Below are 20,515 nucleotides of genomic sequence, written 5' to 3'. Positions count from 1 at the left end.
GGCTGGAGATGTGGGAGGAATCATCACCCTTGGATCTTTCGAGTCCTGATGGTGGCACTAATCTCTGCCACCCTGCCAGGAATGTGTTACTGCTCTTGGTGCACTATTTTGAAGGGTACAACAGTTCTAGTGGCTTCCACTTGGCCTTCACACCATAATAGCTCTCACTCCAGGGAACTGATGTCAGAATTCTGCCAATGTACGTGTGCATATTTCAGTTAAACATTACAGAACTGGAGGGGAAAAAACATAGAATAGGTCATTATACCTTATTAATTACTAATATATACTATGCAGTAACGTGTGGTATTAAGGGCGTCTGGCTGGCTCAGTCAGTAAGGTGTCTGCCTTCGGCTCAGGTCATGATCCTGGGAATCGAGCCCCACGTCAGGCTCCCTGCTCAGTGGGGAGTCTGCTTCTCCCTCTCCTTCTGCTGCTCTCTCTGTCAAATAAATAAAATCTTTTTTAAAAAGCGTGGTATTAAATATTACATATTAGTCATTATTCTGAAATTGATGAGTACACTGATACAGGTGTAATGGACATGCTGAGTGATTATGCACACTCACTCAAAAGTTAGCCACACTCATGCATTACAGACAAACCCATGAAACATGTACACATGTTTTCAGGTTACCCTGCAAGCCTGTGTGTGTGCTAAGCCAGTCACACACACACAGGGCAAGAAAAGAATATGAGCAGCTTCCCTTCACATGGAACCCTCATTTCCCCCTTCCTCCTCGGGGGGACATTCCTGTCTCCTGGCTCTCTCCTGACTTCATGACTGTAATTGCCAGGTCTCCTAATTCCCCAGTTTGGGCCTTAAACATTCCAAGGGACTCCAGGGTCACCGTGTCTTCATCAAACACAAAGTCTGGTCCTCTCCAGCTTCTTTAAGATCTCACAGACACACCACACTCCCTCACAAGTCCTGTGCATCATAAGTACAACCTCGACAGCATGCAGTCTGCTCAGCACCGTTTGGGAAAGGATGAACAGAACCGTTGCATCCTAGCCCCACAAACCCGCTTTTCTCCTCTTTCCCTAGGGGTCGCCATTCCCCAATCATCCCAACCAGAGGGCTCCATGTCACTATTCTCTTTTCAAGCCCTGCCCAGTCCGCCTGCTGAGCCCACCTTCTCTCCACTCCCTCTGTCTGAACCCCAGGTACCAGCCAACAGCTCCTAACTGATGCACTGTCTTCCCGTTTCTCCTCTTCCAGTTCATGGCCTACACTGTCACCCAACAGATCATGCTCTAAAACCTCAGAGGTGTCCTCTGATAAAAATAGTGACAGCAACAACAACTACTGTAACTAACACTTAGAAAACACTTACTGTGTGTCAAACACCATGCTGAGTGCTTGACACGCATGATTATCGCACTGAGCCCACACAGTCCTATGAAGTAGGTGCCATTACAAATAACGGGTAACAGAATAAAGTACAAACTCCACGCGGCGTGGAAAGTGGTTCACAGCCTGGCCCCAGGCTACCATCCCAAGCATAGCTCCCACGCCCGTTGTCTTCACCTCTCCCCTGCCCACTTACGGTGCTACCTGCCAAGCACCCCTGTGCATTATCACATCGCCACAGCCCTTGTGTGGGCTCCCTGCTTGCCTTTTTAGGGGTTCCACTGATGGTCCAATTCTTATCTTTTTAGGTATTCCAATTACACTTAAAAATTGCTTTGAGGGACGCCTGGCTGGCTTCGTTGGTGAAACACGTGACTCTCAATCTCAGGATTGTAAATTCAAGCTCCATGTTGGGTAGAGATTGCTTAAAAATAAAATCTTTTAAAAAATTGCTTTGACTGCAGAATTTCACACTTGAAAATGGAAATTCTACTTTCACTAAAAGAATAAAACTAAGCTTACCATGTCCTTTCGCACAGATAACTCCAATGATGGCTTTAGTCTAAAATTTTCAATTCCACGAACACAGCATTTTACTAATAACTGGACAGTCACTGATGCTCCAGGACAGAAATCAGGGCCCCTGAGTCTGAAATTATCGGAAGGATCTAGGTTTTAAGACACCAAGTTATACAAATCAGCTCAAACTAAGTGGTTTTTGTGTTGCTGTTAAGGCTTTATTCCCTTCTTTTTGCATTTTTATTTAATCAAGAAAGCTTCTGTGGGAGCAGGGAAGCTGCAAAGTAATACTCTCTGGCACTCTTCTTCACTCAGGGTATCAGTACTTTCACAACAAACACTTAGTGAAGGTCTGAGCACTATCACATCTCCGGTTTCTTCCTTAAACAGAGATTGCTCATTAAAACGACACTTAATCAAACAAACATTTCTGGAGTGTCTACTAAGTCTAAGGTACTGATTCCAGGTTACATAAAGTATTACAAGTCTTTTTACCTGTTGATTGAATTGTCTTTGATCACTGTGCTTGTGTAGTACTTTGCATTTCCATGACGTCATTCAATTTTCCAGTGAGACTCGTGAAATGAGTCTGCCTCCCATGACGATGGCCACATGAAGTGGCAGGAGCAGGGCTTTACCACAAGGTTCTGGTTTTAAGCTGGAGGTAAATATCCATCCAAAACTTCAGGATAGAAAAGATCACACAAGGGGGCTCCTGGGGGGCTCAGTTGGTTAAGTGTCTGCCTTTGGCTCAGGTCGTGATCCCGGGGTCCTGGGATCAAGCCCCAAGTCAGACTTCCTGCTGAGCAGAAAGCCTGCTTCCCTCTCTCCCTCTGCCCCTCCCCCCTGCTTTCTCTCCCTCTGCCACTCTTCCACTCGCTCTCTCTCTCAAGTAAATACAAATAAAAAAATTTTTTTAACTTTTTTAAAAAATCACACATGATAAAGGCAGAAAAGCAAAGCTCAGAGAGGAAAATCATATATATGGAGCATTAAAGAGCAGCAGTGCTGTAAGACTTCCTACAGAATAGTAAGTTCTAGAACAAAGTTAAGTTTGGGCAGGTAAGAAAGATACCTGCCCCCCACCCCCCATAATTCTCTCTTTCTGCACTTATTTTTTCCTTCTAAAAGGTTAGACTCTTCTAAGTTTTCAGATTTATTGTCAAACTCAAGGAACATTTGATTGCAAAAAGTGTGCAACTCTGAAATGACATAGTAGCAAATTCCATCTTTGTTTACTACCATTTTGCTGGTGGGCTAGTACCAAAACAAGAAAATGATGTGTAAAGAAAAAGTGGGTGGTTCATGAATCTAAAAGAAAATTTTTTGTTTTTATTTATCTGAATTCATTTTTTTTTTTTAAGTATCCACACCCAGTGCAGAGCCCAAAGCAGGGCCTGAACTCACAACCCTAAGATCACAGCCTGAGCTGAAACCAAGAGTTGGATGCTTAACCAACTGAGCCACCCAGGCAACCCTGAACTCATTTTTTTTTAAAGGAGAAAAAATATGACTCTCCCCCCTTATTGTTTGATTAAATTTTATGAACTGAATTCTTAGCATACTTCGCCTATTTATTTCTTTCTTCAAAACCCATTTTTATACCAGCACCTTAATCTGGCTGACTCTGTTCAGATTTAATTCTAGATAAATACCCAGAAGACCTGCATTCAACTGTTGGTTGAACTGAATTTTCTAGTTACCAGGATCTGTAAATACTTATTACCTGAAAGAGAGGGGATAAACATACAGTCCTTTTGGAGTACAATGTAATACCTGACCCCTTCCCTCCCCAAAACCTGGAAAACTGGACCAGACCAGGGGTGAGATGAGAGCCCACAGCCCCCTGTGATTCCGGGCTGCACTGGCCTTTCCCTTCATCTGTAATGCCTGCTTCTTCTGGGCTCTCTGGATACAACATAATTTGGGCAAACTATTTGGACACATCCAGTTTGGGTCTGATAACTAACAAAGTATCTGACTTCAGCAAGTTACTTAACTTCTTGGGCTTCATTTCTCTCTTTTGTAAAACAGGAGGAAGAATATTAAGACTGCACCCCATAGGGTTGCTTTGAGGATCACAGAATTTCTTACATATAAACATAAAGCATATAAGAAGAGCTGTATACCAATAGAACAAACTCAAAAGAAGATTCCTTTATTTTCTAATAATTTGGACTCTTTTATTCTTTGCCTAGACTCAGTGCGTTGCAAGAATGAGCTCTTTAAGTTCAAATAACAATATCAGTAAATACTTTGTGATGGGGCAGGGCACTTCAGTTCCATGGACCTCCATTTCTCCCTTTTTAAAAAATGGGGAAGTTTAACAACAATCATCTGAACTACAAAGTGCTAATTCCAGACTATAGGATTTATAAAATAAAATTCTACGATTTGATGGAGTAATTTTTGTCCAAGATGTTAAGCAATGCCTGGCAAAGAGAATCCAAAAAAGAGTCCCGAATAGTTAGACTTACACCTTAGAGACTTGGACGTCTCATTACACACCGATAGAATCAAAGTGTGTAAAATGCGGCCACCAATAAGAGCACAGTTCAACATCAGCAAACATAACTGCACTTAACCTGCAAACAGGGTATACAGCTGTTCTTCATGTAAATCAGCTTTGTGTCTGGATATTCATAAATCCCAATTTAGAAGCCTGTTCTATTTTAAGAGAAACACAGCAGGAGAGTATCACTTTCAAACCTTCATACATCAAAATGATGTCTCCAGATTGAGAACCTGCATGTCAATCCTACCAATTTTCCAGGACCTAGCTCAGAGGCCACTCTAGCACTCTGGACAGGCGCATGAACTCTCTCCATCCCACTTCTGTTGCCCCCGGAATAATAAATCTTTCCCCAGACAAACATTCCACTTCCCAGCATTACAGTGATTGGCCCCTGACTCCCCTAACTGATTATAAATTCTGAGACTGTGCTGGCTCTGCATTTCGTGAAGCAAGCATGCAATAAATATTTATTAAAATAAACTCATATAAATTAATATAATCTTCTTAATTTATGAGTGTAAGTACAAATTACAAATGTGTTGTAAGTGACTCTTTGGACAAAGTCCTGAATTGAATCCCAGTTCTGTTCTTAGATCCTTTGATGATATTTGAGGGGATCTGAGGACAAAAACAGGACCAAAATAAAGTGGCTCCTGAGAAAAAAAGTGAAACCTAGGTACAAATAAGCAGTCTGAACTGTTTTATTAAGGAAGAGCCAAATAATTTTGCTCCCCAATTTTCTCAGTTCATTCAAGAGCAGAGAAAGATCTCAAGGAATAACTCGCTTTGAAAATCTTTATGAATTTACAGTTCATGTTAATGATGACAGTGAGCCTAAGCTAGAAGTCACTGTCCACGGTCACCTAAGTAGTAAGTGGGAGGGCTCAGCTTGAACAACACATGCATTTTCTCGTATTTCCCAAACTTACATTAATCAATGTACTTTGTACAGATTCATGTGTGAGCACAGCTACAATTCTTATTAGATTTATAAATAAGGAAAAATTGTATTAGCCAGCAAAGTTTGTTGCTTGTGTATGTGTGCCCTGAAAGGGTGTTTTCAGCATTGACGATATAAGTGAAGAAACCAATAATGTTTCCACTCATCCAGAAGGAATCATTAATTCTAAATGAGGCTAGTAGCCACTTTGAAGGCAAGGCTAAATGTGCACACTCCATGGAAAGGCACGGAGACCCTTCTACTGTCCTTTTATTGGCATCTAGTAGGTGTTCCCCTCTAGTAGCACTCTAAAGAAAATAAGATTCTCCGAAGATTCTAGGCTGGTCATCTATGTATGTTTTCTTAAACCAAGATTTCTGACAGGCCTCCCTTATCAAGGTAACATTTCTCTCCAGGTAAGGACCAGAAGACTTATACATCTGTTATAATGTCATTAGGTAAAAAAATTTCTGTTCTTGGGAGGGGGGCAATTGCATGGACAAAGAAGCTTCCTTTGCAACCAATCCCTTTGCTTCTGGAGCCTGAGACATGCGCTGGTGTTCATTCCAAATGGAAAACAACGTGACATGGAAGTCTACAATGGGTCTTTAAGACTTCGCCTGCAGGGAGTCAAAGCTGCTTTTGGTTGAAACATTTCATTGCCACAGTTTTACCCCCTCCAACACACACTTTAAAAAAAAAATAGAATTTTGGACACCTTCCATTCCTCGCTTCCGACTCTGCACACACAGCAGGTTCGAGGCCTGGCACAGGTTTTCTTGAACAGTAAGGTGGGAGCTGGGTCCAAGGTTACCCCATAGATCTTGCTTACAGTGTCTGAAAACTACAGAGTATATTCCAAGAATTCAAGAGAAAAAGATCTTTGTTTCAGGGATGGAACATCCCCTCGAATATTTGCTGTTATTGTTTAAAGTGCAGATATCCCCCTAATCTTTCTTACTTAGGAGCAATGAGGCCTCTTGGGGACACAGGCTCTCAAGCTGGATTTCTGTCCTCGCTGGGGCCCCACCCTGACCCACTTGGACTTGTAATTCCATCCTCCCCTCAGCCCCACGAGAGGACCCAGGTCTCCAGTGTGCTCATCCTGGACGGAAACAGGTCTGAGGCTGGGAAAGGCGCCAAACACAGATCTTTTCATGGTTTCTGTCCCCCGTCATTTTGCAGGGAAAAGGAAACACTCAACAATCAGAAATTGTCAGGCAGATGTGAAAGAGATCTAATTAATCATAAAGACCATTTTAAAGCTGTATTTGCCTTTTAAAAAGGAGATAACGCTGGAGAGGAGTTAAGATGGCGGAGGAGTAGGAGACACCGTTTTCAGCCGGTCCTCCGAGTCGAGCTGGATAGGTACCAGACCAGCCTAAACAACCACGGAACCAGCCTGAGACGCAGGAAGATGCATCTGGATCTCTACAAATGAACATCTCCAGCGCTGAGTATTGAGGTACGAAGCGGGGAGCCATGAAACTGTGCACAGATATCGGAAGATAAACGGAAGGGGGAGGGAGCCGCCGCGTTCGGGCGCCGGGAAGCGGTAGCCACTTGCACGGGAGAGTGGGCGGGGCTCGCGGACGGCACCCGCAAAACAGCAGACTGAGACCGTGAGCCGGGTGCGTGCGCCACCAGGCATCTCGCGGAACACCGGAATCCCGGTGCGCTCACTGGATCCAGACTGAGACCGGGAGATCCGGGAGCGCGCGCGGGGCGGCTGGCGGCTGGCAACACAAAGGACAGAGACGCGCCGGCCCTGGAAGTGAGGGCTGGGACGCCGGGTGTGGGGCGCACATCCCGGGACGCTGCAGGGTTGAGCAGCACCAACAGAAACAGAGTTAAAGTGGCCAGAACATTAGTAGAGAACGGGCCGCAATCCCTCTGTTCCGTGACAGAGGCTGAAATTTGGCCGCTGCTGCTCTGACTCTCAGAAGAGGCACAGCAAACCGCCAGGGAAAGCCGCCAGAGAACAAAAGCCTGGAAATACCGGCTCAGAGAGTGCCCATCCCCATCCCCCCTCGCAGGGGACACGGAGACTCTACCCAAACAGGGTTGCCTGAGTATCGGCGCGGCAGGCCCCTCCCCCAGAACACAGAAGGCAGGCTGAAAAATCAAGAAGCCCACAACCCGGGCGCCTGGGTGGCGCAGTCATTGAGCGCCTGCCTTCGGCTTAGGGCGTGATCCCGGCGTTCCGGAAAGGAGTCCCTCATCGGGCTCCTCCGCTGGGAGCCTGCTTCTTCCTCTCCCACTCCCCTGCTTCTGTTCCCTCTCTCGCTGGTTGGCTGCCACATAAATAAATAAATAAAATCTTTAAAGAAGAAGCCCACATCCCTAAGATCCCTATAAAACAAGGGGCACGGCCTGGGACCCAGTCAATAATTTGGGCTCTGGAAACCCCGCAACCTCTCTTCATCAGAATGACAAGAAGGAGAAGCCCCCCCCAGCAAAGAAAAGACAGTGATTCTGTGGCCTCTGCCACAGAAATAATGGATATGGATGTAACCAAATTATCAGAAATGGAATTCAGAGTAACGATGGTCAAAATGATGAGTAGAATTGAAAAAACTATTAACGAAAAGGTTACTGAGAATATAGAATCCCTAAGGACAGAAATGAGAGCGAATCTGACAGAAATTAAAAATTCTATGAGCCAAATGCAGGCAAAACTAGAGGCTCTGACGGCCAGGGTCGCAGAAGCAGAGGAACGGGTTAGTGAATTGGAGGATGGGTTAATAGAGGAAAAAATGAAAATAGAAGATGGTCTTAAAAAAATCCACGCCCACGAATGTAGGTTACGGGAGATTACTGACTCAATGAAACGATCCAATGTTAGAATCATCGGCATCCCCGAGGGGGTGGAGAAAAACAGAGGTCTAGAAGAGATATTTGAACAAATTGTAGCTGAAAACTTCCCTAATCTAGCAAGGGAAACAAACATTCGTGTCCAAGAGGCAGAGAGGACCCCTCCCAAGCTCAACCACGACAAACCTACGCCACGTCACGTCATAGTGCAATTCGCAAATATTAGATGCAAGGATACAGTATTGAAAGCGGCCAGGGCAAAGAAATTTCTCACGTACCAAGGCAAAAGCATCAGAATTACGTCAGACCTGTCTACACAGACCTGGAATGAGAGAAAGGGTTGGGGGAGCATATTTAAAGCTCTTTCAGAGAAAAACATGCAGCCAAGGATCCTTTATCCAGCAAGGCTGTCATTCAGAATTGATGGAGAAATAAAGACATTTCAGAATCGCCAGTCACTAACCAATTTTGTAACCACGAAACCAGCCCTACAGGAGATATTACGGGGGGTTCTATAAAAGTAAAAAGGCCCCAAGAGTGATACAGAACAGAAAGTCACAGCCAATACAAACAAAGACTTTACTGGCAACATGGCAACATTAAAATCATATCTCTCAGTAATCAGTCTTAATGTAAATGGTTTGAACCATCCCATAAAACGCCACAGGGTTGCAGATTGGATAAAAAGAAATGACCCATCCATTTGCTGTCTACAAGAGACTCATTTCGAACCCAAAGATGCATTCAGACTGAGAGTAAGGGGATGGAGTACCATCTTTCACGCAAATGGACCTCAAAAGAAAGCTGGGGTAGCAATTCTCATATCAGATAAATTGGATTTTAAACTACAGACTATAGTTAGAGATGCAGAAGGGCACTATATTATTCTTAAGGGAAGTATTCAACAAGTGGATATGACAATTATAAATATATATGCCCCCAACAGGGGAGCAGCAAGATACACAAGCCAACTCTTAACCAGAATAAAGAGACATATAAATAAAAATACATTAATAGTAGGGGACCTCAACACTCCACTCTCAGAAATAGACAGAACACCCTGGCAAAAACTAAGCAAAGAATCAAAGGCTTTGAATGCCATACTCGACGAGTTGGACCTCATAGATATATATAGAACACTACACCCCAGAACCAAAGAATACTCATTCTATTCTAATGCCCATGGAACATTCTCAAGAATAGACCATGTTCTGGGACACAAAACAGGTCTCAACCGATACCAAAAGATTGAAATTATCCCCTGCATATTCTCAGACCACAACGCTCTGAAATTGGAACTCAACCACAAGGAAAAATTTGGAAGAAACTCAAACACTTGGAGACTAAGAACCATCCTGCTCAGGAATGACTCGATAAACCAGGAAATCAAAAATCAAATTAAACAATTTATGGAGACCAATGAGAATGAAAATACAACAGTCCAAAACCTATGGGATACTGCAAAGGCAGTCCTAAGGGGGAAATACATAGCCATCCAAGCCTCACTCAAAAGAATAGAAAAATCTAAAATGCAGTTTTTATATTCTCACCTCAAGAAGCTGGAACAGCAACAGAGGGACAGGCCTAATCCACGCACGAGGAAGCAGTTGACCAAAATTAGAGCTGAAATCAATCAAGCAGAAACCAGAAGTACAGTAGAGCAGATCAACAGGACTAGAAGCTGGTTCTTTGAGAGAATCAATAAAAGTGACAGACCACTAGCAAGACTTATCCAAAAGAAAAGAGAAAGGACCCAAATTATTAAAATTATGAATGAAAAAGGAGAGGTCACGACGAACACCATTGAAATTGGAAGGATTATTAGAAATTTTTATCAACAGCTATATGCCAATAAACTAAGCAATCTGGAAGAGATGGAATCCTTCCTGGAAACCTATAAACTACCAAGATTGAAACCGGAAGAAATTGATTCCTTAAACAGGCCAATTAATTATGAAGAAATTGAGTCAGTGATAAACAACCTTCCAAATAACAAAACTCCAGGCCCGGATGGTTTTCCTGGGGAATTCTACCAAACATTCAAAGAAGAAATAATACCTATTCTCCGAAAGCTATTTCAAAAAATAGAAACAGAAGGAAAGCTACCAAACTCATTCTATGAGGCCAATATTATTGATCCCCAAACCAGGCAAAGACCCCCTCAAAAAGAATTACAGACCGATTTCCCTAATGAATATGGATGCCAAAATCCTTAACAGGATACTTGCTAATAGAATCCAACAGTACATTAAAAGGATTATCCATCATGATCAAGTGGGATTCATACCTGGGATGCAAGCGTGGTTCAATATTCGCAAATCAATCAGCGTGATACATCATATCAACAAGAAAAGACTCAGGAACCATATGATCCTCTCAATCGATGCCGAAAAAGCATTTGACAAAATACAGCATCCTTTCCTGATTAAAACCCTTCAGAGTGTAGGAATAGAAGGTACATTTCTCAATCTCATAAAAGCCATCTATGAAAAGCCTACTGCAAATATTATTCTCAATGGGGAAAAGCTGGAAGCCTTTCCCTTAAGATCAGGAACTCGACAAGGATGCCCACTCTCGCCACTATTATTCAACATAGTACTAGAAGTCCTTGCAACAGCAATCAGACGACAAAAAGGGATCAAAGGTATTCAAATTGGCAAAGAAGAAGTCAAAATGTCTCTCTTTGCAGATGACATGATACTCTATATGGAAAACCCAAAAGAAGCCACTCCCAAACTATTAGAAGTTATAGAGCAATTCAGTAACGTGGCGGGATACAAAATCAATGCTCAGAAATCAGTTGCATTTCTGTACACGAATAATGAGACCGAAGAAAGAGAAATTAGGGAATCCATCCCATTTACAATAGCACCAAAAACCATACGTTACCTTGGAATTAACTTAACCAGAGACGTAAAGGATCTATATTCTAGAAACTATAAATCACTCTTGAAAGACATTGAGGAAGACATAAAAAGATGGAAAGATATTCCATGCTCATGGATCGGAAGAATTAACATAGTTAAAATGTCCATGCTACCCAGAGCAATCTACACTTTCAGTGCTATCCCGATCAAAATACCGAGGACATTTTTCAAAGAACTGGAACAAATAGTCCTTAAATTTGTATGGAAACAGAAAAGGCCCCGAATCGCCAAGGAACTGTTGAAAAGGAAAAACAAAGCTGGGGGCATCACAATGCCGGATTTCGAGCTGTACTACAAAGCTGTGATCACAAAGACAGCATGGTACTGGCACAAAAACAGACACATAGACCAATGGAACAGAATAGAGAGCCCAGAAATGGACCCTCGGCTCTTTGGGCAACTAATATTTGATAAAGCAGGAAAAAACATCCGGTGGGAAAAAGACAGTCTCTTCAATAAATAGTGCTGGGAAAATTGGACAGCTACATGCAAAAGAATGAAACTTGACCACTCTCTCACACCATACACAAAAATAAACTCCAAATGGATGAAAGACCTCGATGTGAGACAGGAATCCATCAAAATTCTAGAGGAGAGCATAGGCAGCAACCTCTACGACATCGGCCAAAGCAACCTTTTTAATGACACATCCCCAAAGGCAAGAGAAACAAAAGATAAAATGAATTTATGGGACTTCATCAAGATTAAAAGTTTCTGCACAGCCAAGGAAACAGTCAGAAAAACTAAGAGGCAGCCCACGGAATGGGAGAATATATTTGCAAATGACACTACAGATAAAGGACTGGTATCCAAGATCTACAAAGAACTTCTCAAACTCAATACACGAGAAACAAATAAACAAATCAAAAAATGGGCAGAAGATATGAACAGACACTTTTCCAATGAAGACATACAAATGGCTAACAGACACATGAAAAAATGTTCAAAATCATTAGCCATCAAGGAAATTCAAATCAAAACCACACTGAGATACCACCTTACGCCAGTTAGAATGGCAAAAATAGACAAGGCAAGAAACAACAATTGTTGGAGAGGATGTGGAGAAAGGGGATCCCTCCTACATTGTTGGTGGGAATGCAAGTTGGTACAGCCACTCTGGAAAACAGTGTGGAGGTCCCTAAAAAAGTTAAAAATTGAGCTACCCTATGATCCAGCCATTGCACTACTGGGTATTTACCCCAAAGATACAGACGTAGTGAAGAGAAGGGCCATATGCACCCCAATGTTCATAGCAGCAATGTCCACAATAGCTAAATCGTGGAAGGAGCCAAGATGCCCTTCAACAGATGACTGGATTAAGAAGTTGTGGTCCATATATACAATGGAATATTACTCAGCTATCAGAAAGAACGAGTTCTCAACATTTGTTACAACATGGACGGCACTGGAGGAGATAATGCTAAGTGAAATAAGTCAAGCAGAGAAGGACAACTATCATATGATTTCTCTCATCTATGGAACATAAGAACTAGGATGATCGGTAGGGGAAGAAAGGGATAAAGAAAGGGGGGGGGTAATCAGAAGGGGGAATGAAACATGAGAGACTATGGACTATGAGAAACAAACTGAGGACTTCAGAGGGGAGGGGGGTAGGGGAATGGAATAGACCAGTGATGGGTAGTAAGGAGGGCACGTATTGCATGCTGCACTGGGTGTTATACACAACTAATGAATCATCGAGCCTTACATCGGAAACCGGGGATGTACTGTATGGTGACTAACATAATATAATAAAAAATCATTAAAAAATAAAAAAAAATAAAAAATAAAAAAAATTTCCCTAAAAAAAAAAAAAAAAAAAGGAGATAACGCTAATAATATCGAAATGAAGTCTCTGTTAAAAGAAAAGGACTACGCGTTGCCCAAATCTCAATTACTTCTTTATTTGATGCTGAAAAACCATCCTTAACTCATTACACACACTGACTATGAAACACAGCAGGCTATCCACGCTTCTCCCTTCTGTGGTTTATGTAACTTCTCTTTGTTCAACAAATGGCGGTACAAGGTCAAGACGGAGTGTTTTATAAAAATGATCCATTAAAACCTACCCAAGAAGAACACATGCTACAACTTCACTACTTTCAAAAGGTCATGGGTGAAGTGGAAAGAAACGTGGACACACCTTCAAGAACCACTCAGACTGGCACCTGATTCCCCTGCAGAGGGACACCCACACAGAAACGATAGAGAACATGGCCACGTCCAGCTCCCTACCTTCCTACAGGTTGCCCATTTCTGCCCTTTCTAGATGAAGTGGAAATTTTTTGAAGTTAGGAACACGTGTCATTATTCACCACTCTGTTTTCCACAGAGCTTGACACAGTGTCTTGCACCAAGTGAGGGTTCGATAATGTTGGGAAGTGTTTGGTTCCCAGCGTTACTGAGCATTTCCACTGACAATCCCTCTAGCATGGTTGTGCCAGTCCCTGGACCACTCATAACCCTAAAGTTCCCAAGCAGCCACCTGGGCAGGGCCTCAATGGAGAAAACCCAATAACGTTCCTATCAAGTGAAATCTCTAGTCTCAGATCATGACTCCAAGTCCACACAAGTGACCAGAAAGGCCCTGGGACCATCAGAACTTGAAATGACCAAAGAGTCCTGTATTAGTCACGATTCAAATAAGGAAAGAGTAACCCCAGATCAGAAAGGTTTTTAATACAGGGAAGCAGGGGGCTTCAGGGACCCTCGAGTGTGCCACCTGCCACGCATCTATTTTGGGGGCCACAAACAACAGAGAAATGTCTCCAATGACTCCCACAGTTGAGCAGAACCTAACCTGGGGTCACACAGGGAAGGAGCCGGGAAAATACAGCTCCAGGCTTTCCCTGAGATGAAGGAACACGTTGAGGGGGAGGCAGCAGCACCCCACTGATGCTGGACATACTCCCCACAGTGTTCCTGACCCCATCAGACCCACAGATATGGCTAACAAGACACTGGACAACTTCTGCCAGATTATCCTCAAAATCAGTCACTGAAATGTCAACTTAAATCTCTGCAGTCAGCTCTCTAGGCTCCTTCTGACCCAATCACGGTCCATACAGATCTGTCTGCAGACCTTCTGGTAAACTCACCTCATGCTTCCAACCAGCTCTTCCAAAGCACTTTTACCTCCACAGGCCCATCACCAACAGAGTCAGCTGATTCTTCCAAGTGTCAACACCTTCCAGCGAGGCTTAGAAACCAACATTAAGAAGGAAGGCCTTTTTACCCACTTATGTTGGATATGTTGTTCCCCTGCGGATATTGCTATAAAGAACTACCTCTGGGCTAATGGAATGCCTTTTTAAAGCAAACGTGTAGATTTACAAGTACATGTAGTGCTTGCTGGCAGAGGCCTATGGGAGTCGGCCCACCCCTGGGGGCACAGGTCGGAGGAGGGGATGCTTCTGGGGCCAGGGAGTAAGCACCAAAGTGCGGGAGAAGGCTGGTTACACGCAAGGGGGCTGATCAAATAAATGAAGATGTCACAGATGACAGAAGCCACCTGTTGCTCTTATCGTTGGGGAAGAGAGGTATGAGCAGGGACCGGGGAAAAGCTAACGTGAACCGGGGGATCTGGACTGTAACTGGACACGTCATGGCTCTTACAGCCAGGTGGGAGGATAGAGAACTACACATGCACGCGCTCCCACGCATATATGTACATACTTGTGTGTGGAGGGGAGCGCGCACATATAGTTTCCTAACAATGTCCCCCGAGAAGGCTTAGTAGCTATGATGCCCCCGTGGCAGTGGACACATCTAGTACTCCCATCTTGGTTTGTAAAAACCATTCGCCACTAAAACAAACTGGGACTTACTGAAGAAATGGCTGATGCCAGGGCTGGGACAAGGAAGGTTCAAGATAAACCTGCACGTGTTAGGCCCAAAAGTAAGCAAGCGCTCAAAGAATGATGCCCACGTGTCAGAAGTGCACAAGAGCCGGAATGAAGGGCTCCCACAGGCCAAATGTGGGATAATCTGAGCATCAAAGTGGATAATGATAGTAATGGATTATAACCCAATGAATAAGAGAGGAACCTGTGAGTCCGCTGCTAGGAAAGAAGGGAGGGCGGGAGGGGAGTAGGGAGGAAAGAAAGAGGAGAGAAAGCTCTGCCTTACGGTGGGTTACCAACTAATAAGTGTAAAATAAATGATGCAATCAGTAAACCACCATTTGGCAGCCATCATGCTAACTGATTCGGGTAGGAATCACCACAGGGTGCTAAAACTAGTGGGTTTAATGAGAGACAGGATGTTTACAGAGTCTCAAAATACTTCCTCACAAAATACTTAATAGTTGCCAACTGCTCATTCGTTAATTTTGCCATGAAGAAACCTGGTAGACACCTATTCAACCCATGATAAAAAATGAGCATCTCTGGAAACGGGACAAATCAAAACCGTGAGCCCTCCTGTTAGCTGCACCTAGGACACGCAGCCTCACACTCTTGGCCCTCCCGCCAAAAACGTACAAGCAGAATCTCACTGTGTGGGAGCACGAGCACCAGCACCAGACGAGCCCAGCTGTGGGACACTCTACAAAGTAACTAGCCTCTTCTCTTCAAAAATGTCAAGGTCATGAAACACAAACACTAAGAAACTGTTCCAGACTGGAGACAACCCATGTACCGCACAACCCTGGCTTGGCCCCTGGGCCCATAAAGGACACTACTGGGACAAGTGGCAAAATGTAAAGGGGGCCTATGGACTAGGTGGTGTATGACAGCAGTGTTCATTTCCAGACAGTAGGCGGCAGCTACCCAGGGAGGCATATACACAAAGCATGTAGGGACAATGTCTGCAAGCTATTCTCACATGGTTTGGAGAAAAAAACAAGTGTGAGCAAGTGTGTAACTGTGGAGAGAGACAAGTGTGCCAGGACATTAACAATTGAGGGAACCTGGCTGAAGGGTCTGCATGGGGTCGGCAGGGAGCCCGGACACCCCAGCCGCACAGCTGTGGCTACTACCACCGGGCACAGCTCTTCAGAAAACGTACTTGGGCTAGACCACTAGACAGAAAAGCGTGTTACGGGTGCATTCCTCACTTTCAATACTGAATGGCGTTGGATCATCAAAGCCAAGGTGAGCAATAGGGCTCCACAGACTCCTGAGGGAAAGGCTATGTCATCCGTCTCTGAATCCCACTGTCGCACCATGCTTAGTGCCTTATAAATGCCCAAATAGTGAGTGCTCGACAAATACATGTCGAATGCAAGCTATTTATTGTAGGTTGAATAGTGTCTCCCCCAAAATTCCTGTTCATCCAGAACCTTAGAACGTGGCTTTATTTGGAAATAAGGCCTTTACAGATGTAATTAGTTAAGGATCAACATGGGGTCGTACTGGATTAGGGTGGGCCCTAAATCACTCTACAAGAGACAGAAAGGGACACACAGAGACACCAAGAAGGCGGCGAAATAAAACAGGTGGACACAGAGATTATAGTGATGAGTCGATAGGCCAAGAAATGCCAAGGGTTGCCAGCAGCCACCAGAAGCCTGGCAGAGGCAGGGGGCGGATTCCCGCTCAGAGCCTCCAGAAGGAACCATCCCTGCCAACACCTCGATTTTCAACTTCTGGCCTCTGGAACTATGAGAGAATTAATCCTGTCTGTTTGCAGCCACCCAGTTTGTGGGACTTCATTACAGCAGCCCTGGGAAATGATTACACTACTCGAAGAATATTTAATGTGGCTTTTTCAAACTACACTAAAGCCTCATTTAACATGTTAACTTCATTAAAGGTAAAATCACTTTAACATATTCATATTTCAGCTAAATGACTTCTAGCATCTTAAGCCACGCACTGCAGAAGTATAGTTTCTTTATAAAATTAAGCTGCTCTTAACTCAGCACCAGCGCGGTGAGGAAAGTCAGAGACCAGCAAGAGGGCCACGCTGAATTTTTTTCCTTAAGAGACACACTGATTTTTAAATTAGTGTTTAAATTTTAAATTAGTGACAACCTACTACATGAATGGCACAGCTTCAGCTGTTCTGACAGGTTACAAATAAACTACAGTAAAAATTTCTTGGAAAAGAAGCTAAAAATATGGGAATGAACATATTTAAGAGCACGCATTTCCAGCCGTGAATCACACTGCATGTACAACACGGTCATACGTAAGTCTATCATTTCAAATGGGGCCACAGGAAATTTTAAAATGCAGCAAAGTGGGCAAGATAAACCTGTAATTAACAGTAAGGAGAGAAAAATACATCTGGATTACAGTATTGGAAACAGTTAAATTACACGGCATTCTTCTGCAGAAAACACAGTTGCTTTTTTAATTTAGTCGGTGAAACAAAGAATAATATTGATGTCTGAGAAGGGAACAGCGGTTCGCATTCATCAAGAGAGCACTTGCCCTCCACATGGAGCGTTTCAGGTTCAAGCCTCGCGTCTATTTATAACGGCCGCACACATGTCACTACAATAGTTGATTGTGCCGTGCAGCTGTGATGTGCACCACGAAGGGCAGCCGTGGACAGCCTGCACTTTGATGTTTCCCTTTTGTTGAGATTTAAAATAACATTTAAAAAACTGCCAACCAGCAAGGTCACAAAATATTTTTGGATGGCACGGGGAACGATTGCAAAGTTGTGGTTCACTTCAGATGCGGCGGTCTGGGACTCCGCCAACAGGCCTGATTGCACAACATCCTGCCAATGCCAACTTCAGAAGTTATTTGCTGCAGGGAGCTCACAAACACCTCCTCCCCGTAATAAAACCACATTCTGTAAGTTTGCAGAGGGTCTCCCTGATAGAAAATACCCAAGGAAACAAGGATTTCCCTGACTGCCTTATTCACAATTATAACCACTACCGCCAGGCCTCTTCGCTGCCCTCACCCCACGCCACCCCAAAGCCCCTGCCCTTCCCTGCTGACTGTTCTCGAAGCACTTACCACTGACACATACATACTTTTCCAATATATGCGTCGATTTTCAACTCCCTCATTCTATTATATATGGTCCAGAAAAGCAGGGCTTTGTGTCTGTTTTGTTCACTGATGGATCTACAGACCTGAGACTCGCATCCGACACGTAATATTTACAGAGTGCATACTTGTGGAATTAACTAATTTAAACAGCAGGGACAATGGTTGCAGGAAACACATGGGAACACTGATGACTGATACTAGACTCCAGAATTCGATGCCGCCCTCTCCCCCTACCATACACATTTGGGTTTTCTTCACACATGTATGGCATGTGAAACTGGAAACAGACTTTTAAAATACCTGATTTTCCCAAACTGTGGTGGAAGGCAAAGACCAGGACCACACGGGGCCCAATTATGAAACAATAATATTCACTTAAACGGTGTCTCTGGAGCTCTTAGATCACAGTGTGTCCATCTGACAAATCTTTTTGCTGGAGACGTTGGACATGCAAAGCCCATGAGCTGATGAAGTACGGCCCTAATTAAATGAGTATTTAAAGATATCAAGTCACACAAAAGAATACAGTATTGTGTGCAACAACTCTTGAGGTTTTCATTTTCTCAGGGTTTTACATCAGTGGATCATGAAAACCTAACTATTTTAGGTAAATAAAATCCAACGATACACCCACCACTCAGAAATTCTGGAGGGTCAGAAAGCGGCACAGAGCAGAGCCCCAAGGGAAGGGGGGACACAGGGCAGAGAGCGACAGGAGACCAAGTGGAGACAGGATCAAGGGCTGTCCTGGCGAACTCTGCAAAGCCTTTCTTTCACGCAGTAAACGGACGGCCACACTCAGAAAGCCCGTTCTATTCTGCTGAATTCACAAGTGAAGGAGACTTTAGAAATGCTTTTTGAAGGGGAACAATTCCCTAGCAGAATAAAGTTGTGGTTTAAACATGAGTCACTCCTTATCAAAGATGCCTGGGGAGCAATAAAGCCCCTGCAGCTACAATGGCTGGGACCGGTTTACCGAGAACCTCAGGCATATGGTTTTGAAGCCACCTTCCTGATAGGAGCAAGCAGTGTTTGAAACGCACAATCAGGGGCTCCCACTCAGGGCTCGGGAACCTTAAAGTCTTCAGCTAAGAGAGGGCAGGTCAAGTTCCACTAGAGACTCTTTTTTTTTTTTTGGCCCCTCGGACGTTGTCTTTGGAAAGAATCTGTGGATTCTTGAATAATTTCCTCAACATCAGATCTCAAAACATTTACAGAACAACTGCTTCATGCACAGCTGTTTTCCTACCTGCACAAAAGTTCTGTGGCTACAAAGCAAAATTATAAGTAGGGCATTAGTCCTCCCGAGTCAAAGCCAGCTCTCCCTGTAAAAGGCAGAATTCTGACTTCAAAACTGGTCTGGGAGCACCAAGGGGTAGCACGTGACCCGCAGAGGCAGATGGACAGACAGCTCACCTCTGCATCAGTGGCACTCAGCACTGTGCTCTGCCATATATCTGAGGGTGACGAAGGCCTGACATGTGCAGATTTCTCTGTGTGTGTTTCCAGTATGGGCTCCCCCGGACAAGATGGTCACACTAGCCACACCCATCCCCTCCCACTGCAATGTGTGAAGCTGCCTCACCACTGGGAAGCTGCCCCGGGACCCGACGAGTGCAAGCCGCCAAACCTCTCCTCTGAGGACCCAGCCTGGTGCTGGCATGTGGCCATTCCCGCAGAGCTCTACCTAAGCACTCAGTCCTCTCAAGTAACCTGCACTGAGGAAACCCACCTCGATCTTATTCTGCTACAATTTTATGTCTGTAGTGGGTTTGGGCAAATAACATTTTTTTAAAGATTTTATTTATTTATTTGAGAGAGAAAGAGTGTGAGGGAGAGAACACAAGTGGGGGGAGCGGCAGGCAGAGGGAGAAGCAGACTCCCCAGTGAACAGGGAGCCAGATGTGGGGCTCAATCTCAGGACCCCAGGATCATGACCTGAGCCAAAGGCAGACACTTAACTCACTGAGCTGCCCAGGCGCCCCATAACATTCTTTTTAAAAAACAAAACAGAACAAAAAGTGTTGTTTGCTTTCTCGTTTCAAAGACAATACATATTTTTTGCTGGAAATATCTGAAAGAGCCAAAAGTGTAGTGTAATGAAAAAATGAACATGATCAGTAACCCCAACCGGAGAGATCAACCCCTTTATTTCCTTTCCACAATTTTTTAATGCTAGCCCAACTGAGGTGGATTTCACACACCACACAGTGTACCCACTGAAAGTGTACAATTCAGTGATTTTCGATATATTTAAGGAGCTGTGCAACCACTGGCATAATCGATTTACAAAATTCTTGACATCCTAAAAAGACACTCTGCACCATTTAGTGGTCACTCCAATATCTTGGCTTGTCTTCTGTATCTGCCCAGCCACTGTCCTGTTCTGTTTTCTTCCTAACACCAGCCTCCCTTCCCAGCCTACCATCTCCCAGCTAGCACCACCCCCCACACCCTGTAGGAAAGTCTTGACTCCACTCAGGATTTATT

At 44.0% G+C, this 20,515-nt stretch overlaps 1 protein-coding gene across 1 annotated transcript in view; it reads right to left on the bottom strand.

The window, feature by feature from the left end:
- ADCY9 (adenylate cyclase 9) overlaps positions 1 to 20,515 on the bottom strand; it is a 122,539-nt gene that overhangs the window by 57,915 nt on the left and 44,109 nt on the right. The gene's annotated exons all lie outside the window — the stretch shown is intronic.

The sequence above is a fragment of the Ursus maritimus genome, unplaced genomic scaffold (assembly GCF_017311325.1).
Source record: "Ursus maritimus isolate PB19 unplaced genomic scaffold, ASM1731132v1 scaffold_2, whole genome shotgun sequence".
NCBI classification, from domain to species: Eukaryota; Metazoa; Chordata; class Mammalia; order Carnivora; family Ursidae; genus Ursus; species Ursus maritimus.
This window is presented reverse-complemented; position numbering and strand designations above follow the sequence as displayed.